Source organism: Lygodium microphyllum, chromosome 11, assembly GCF_053477565.2.
Source record: "Lygodium microphyllum isolate KBCC chromosome 11, Lygodium_microphyllum_v1.1.10, whole genome shotgun sequence".
Classification (NCBI taxonomy): domain Eukaryota; kingdom Viridiplantae; phylum Streptophyta; class Polypodiopsida; order Schizaeales; family Lygodiaceae; genus Lygodium; species Lygodium microphyllum.
Genome location: NC_141145.1, coordinates 15,553,413 through 15,558,676, shown reverse-complemented (window position 1 = coordinate 15,558,676; position 5,264 = coordinate 15,553,413). Strand labels below are relative to the sequence as shown.

At 35.7% G+C, this 5,264-nt stretch overlaps 1 pseudogene; it reads left to right on the top strand.

Annotated features, from left to right (window-relative positions):
- The first annotated feature begins 280 nt into the window (after positions 1–280).
- On the top strand, positions 281–1,196 carry LOC148028565 (uncharacterized; annotated as a pseudogene).
- Positions 1,197–5,264: the final 4,068 nt, after the last annotated feature.

Below are 5,264 nucleotides of genomic sequence, written 5' to 3'. Positions count from 1 at the left end.
TTGGTTGCAAATTCCTTTTTTATGTGACTATCTTGATTTTGAGTTGCAAGCTTAAAGTTAAGTTTTGCAAAGGAGGGCTATCTGCCTAAGAAGGATGCCTTTATAGTGTCTGTGTACATGTGCCAATGAGGTGACTATTGTGGATGAGGATATTGTGGAAGGATGGGATGGCATTTGGCAAGAGATAAACAAGGAGTTTTAGTGTGAGATTAGGGATATGGATGAGCTCCAATTCTTATCAGCCAAGATGTTCTATGTTTGGGAGGGTAATCACAGGACAATGGCTTGGGTGACTACTATTAAGGAAAACTTTGTCAACATAAGATCCAAGCATTGCAAGCACTCTCATTGATCCAATGAGGGTTAGTGAGGTTGCACTTCTCTCTAGTCTACAACGAATGAATTAATAAGTCTTGCATTTTTTTTTGTGTTGTTGTATATTATCAAGTTGAACACATGAGTATAAATTTTTATGCAGTTTAAATACACATGCTTTGGTGGCTCCCACCTTTTGTGATGAGTTGATAAATGTAGCCAATATTTGTTATGCCAACCATGAGGCCTATTTGAATGAGTTACCATATAAAGACCAAATGCTCATTGTTCAAATTAGAAAAAAGTTTACAAAAGGTTATGAACCTTGGTATCCACAAACTTGATGTTACTTGGCAAAGCTTGTGTACAATGTAAGCATTGATCTATGTGTCTGAGTGTTTCCTTCATTAAATGAGAAACTATGTATACTTCCAAAATATCATAATATAGCCCTTAGCTATGATACAATTATGGGCCCAGATCACTTAAGCCCTTAACTGCAAGCTTGAGAAATCAAAGTCAAACATGTCAGTGGAACAATTGGGTGCATTAGAGGAGAAAGAATTGGGGGATCTTGCCACAAGATATGGTGATAGGATCAGAAAGGTACAAGACACTACATATTTTGTGAGTATGAATTGGCTATGAGGATTAGTAGGTGTTTTAATCAAATTCTACATTTTCAAATCCTTAATATTCTGGACCCTAAACTTGGAGATGCATGCCCTGATAGCTTCACCACACTAGAAACATTAAATTTAATAGCTTTGAATGATGTGCCCATTGGCACAAAATTGACATGGCTATCATTACTTGAGGCAACAAAGGCCACAAAGAACTTGGTTGGGCTTCCAAGGGGTGATCATGCATTTAGAGAGTGAGTACCATGGTATATAGTTATGACTACATTATTTTCTACAATGGATCATGTTAGTTATCACTTTTTTTTTTAACAACCTTCTCTTTATCCTATGTGTAAGTTGGCTACGTTGGAGGCTATGTTTGGAGCAAATACTTGTCAAGGCTAGACATATGCTTGAAATTTTCACCAATACGCTAAGTGGATTGACCCTTTCTAACACTTCTTCTCTTGATGATCACTTTGAATAGATAAAAATAGAGTGTAGGAGGTATTTGTTTCCCTTAGAAGTTAGAGTATTTTCCTGGGAGAAGGGAGATGATATCAAAGCATTGAGAAAATTGGATCTGGTTCAGATGGCTTTGTAGTGGCTTGTGTATAGGTATAATGACTTTGTTATTTCCAAAGTTTATGGAGTCCATATTGAGTAATTCCCTTGTAATTTTTTGATTCGGAAACATGGATGCAAATACTTTCTCTTTTTAAAGGGACAAAAACACTTGGATGATATTCCTGTTTTCGAGCTAGACGGTGGATTGTACTAGTGGATGCTATTCCTGTTTTTAAAGGGACAAAAAACCTCGCTCAATGCATACGCTTTTGAGTGGGAACTACGGCACTATCCTTGGTGGATTAATCTACAAGTAGGACATATGCTTGAGAGGGAGAAGGATATGTATAAGCAAGTGAAGATGGATCAAACAAAAGATGAAACCCAAAAATTGAAAGGTAATTACTAAATACTATTTCATGCTCTTCAAATTGTAGTAAAATTAAACGTGGACCTCTACACTAAAGGAATAAATATTGCATAAGGCAAGGGCAAAGAGACATTGAATGAGCATGAAAATGTTCAAATGAGTATGGATATGGAGGAGGACATTGCAACCACACTAGGGAGGAAAATGCTTAAATAGAATAAAACTTTCTTATTCTTAGAGGAGCACACACCACCTACTCCTACAATTGATCATGGAAGTAAGAGTATTGTGGTGTTGGGGATTATATATCCACTATTGGGAGGGACTTTGCTAGTGGTGTAAAGAATCCCACATTCACATTGTTACATGATCATATGGTGCATGTGAGACTCCTTGAGAGATTGTATGTTAGGAAGGGCAAGATGGTAATATGGGCCTCCAAATTTATATTTCTCGACATCCCTTGTGGTGTCATCCTTCATGGAGGTGAGCCATGTCTACCATAGGATAAACTGTCAGAGGACCATGTACAGTTTGGGATTTCCCTTGCTGCCTCCACGCTAGTGGATTTTGGATGGTTGTTGATCATGTCATCAATTGCAGGTATTTATAATCTACATATGTATGCAAGTTGGATGCAATATAATGAAAGAGATAACAAATATTCCTTCATTGTGTTGTGTTTGTTGATGCAGAGGATGGCATTGGCTAGGTGGAGAGAGAGACCCATATTTCTAATTTGGAGATATGTCAGTATGTGGGGGTCGAGCATATGCCCCCTTTAAGGTGATATGATGTTGGTGGTTCCCAAGCTAAGGTCAGCTCCATGGTTTTTGCCTTACATATATGGGGATTGCTGATTATCTAGTGTATATCTATAATCTAACATAACTTTTATTCTTGTAGTGTGCATTGTCGATGTTGTTTATGATTCGGCATAGTGGGACAAGTGCCCATGTTCATATTTTAGAGAGCATGCCACTCTTTCCATCCCTTCATATGCATCTGACTAACAACATTATACATCAATATATGCCCACCATAGCAAGGGCTAGGACACGATATTGGATATTGGCAATCAGGCATGGAGAAGAGCCATACTTTATTGGCCTAATTCTTGGAGCTCTTATATCCCCAAGGAGGGCATATGCCTTAAGATGGGTTGTGGCAATGCACCCATTCTTAAGCCATGCATTAGGTCCAATCGCATATGTGGGTCGTTTGATGTGGATAATGATATCATTTTCTCCTATGTGCAGCCATTGTTGGTGCAAGCTATGCGAGGAGAAAGCATTGAGGTAGGTTCTTCTAGGATTGGTGATGACGTGGATGAGAGAGCAGGTGAAAATCCCTATGACTAGTAAGTATCTAGCATCATGTGTCTTAGTTTTAAAAAGCCTATTTTTATTGTTATGAAAATTAGTCATGTCAATGGGCCACCCTGTATGCAATCTAACAATGTGCTTTTCCTAATTAATATAACCATTACAACTATCATGAAAGAAGGCATGATTAAATATTTTCTTTTGGGACTATTCAATGTGTGTTATAGTCATAAAGTTTGTGAGGTTAACTTGGTATATGAATTGATCTAAGCATATGTTTTTTATTTGCTTTGAGTTTTTTGTGTAAGTAAAGCATTGAAGATAAATCTTAAGAATAAAGCTTCCGTATTGTAATGCTAGAAGTGTGTTGCTTGTATGTGCGAAAATAATGGTGAAAAGAATGGCCATCGATCCTTGCTTCAATGTAGACAACTCGGAGCCACAACCACCAAGACATCGTGTTTTTGTGGATGACAAGTATGAATCCATGTGAAACATATGCAAGAAAAAAAATTTGTTGTTATGTTTATGTGTTACTATCTCATATGCTTTGTCACTTGTTGCTTGGTTTCCTCATCTTGCTCAAAAATATTTTCTTGAAAAAAGGAAAGACCCATTCAAATATACGTCTTAGAAAATATGCATTCAAGTATAATTTAAGACTTCAAATATATAGCTTAGATCATATATATACAAATATACATCTTACGTAATATGTGTTCAAATATATGTTTTATAATATGCACCTTAGATAAAAACTTTACATCTTACATAATATGCAATCATGTATACTTTATGCATTCAAATATACGTCTTATAATATGCATTCAAGTATATTTTATGCATTCAAATATACATGTTAGGTAATATGCACCCAAATAGACATCTTAGGTAATATGCATTCACATGTACATCTTAGATGATATGCATTTAAATATACCACTGAGATAATATGCATTCAAATGTACATCTTAGGTAATATACAATCAAGTATATTTTACGCATTCAAATATACATCTTAGATAATATGCATTCAAATATGCAAATTATCTAAGATGTATATTTCTAAGATGTACATTTTATGCATTCAAATATGCATCTTAGATAATATTCATTCAAATGTATTATTTCTAAGATGTATAATTCTAAATATACATCTTAGATCACATACATTCAAGTATATTAGTTCTAAGATGTATATTTGTAGCATATACATTTTATGCATTCAAATTTACAACTTAGATAATGCATTCAAATATAAATCTTACATAATGGCGTTCAAATTTACAACTTAGATAATATGCATTCAACTATTGTATTGTTCTATTATTCTACCATTTTACTATTCTATTCTTCTACTATTATACTATAATATTGTTGCATTGTTTCACTGCTTTACTTTTGTACTCTTCAACCCTTGCCTATCCTTGAGGAAAAATGGATGCATATCACCATGGACTTTATTATGGGCTTGCCCATAACCAAGAAAGTATGTGATAGTATATATGTTGTAGTAGACAAGCTCACCAAAGCTACAGACTTTATCCCCACCAAGTCTTAGTATATATCATCTCAGGTGGCCACTCAATTTATGGAGCATGTATTTAAATTGCATCGATTACCATGGATCATAGTGCACTGTAGGGATGCTAAGTTTATGAGCAACTTCTAGCAAGTGATTATTACATCTATGGATATAAAGCTTGCTCCATCCATATCACACCACCCCTAGACTACTAGTGAGAGGGTCAATAAATGACCTTGAGACCTATTTGAGGCACTTTCCATGATGCACAATACAATTGGGATCTGTGGCTCCACTTGGCTAAGTTTGCATACAACAATCCCACTCACTTTAGCATTGGTGTTTCTCCTTTTGAGGCACTATATGGGTATAAGGTTCCCCTCTCTATAGTCCTATTCAATGACAAGATAAACCCTCAGAGCAAAGAGTTAGAGCACATGCATGTCCTACTTCAGCAATGTAAGGTGACTATTCGAAAATGATAAGATCACATGAAGCATTATGTCAATGAAAGGAGACGACACATACAGTTCCAAGAG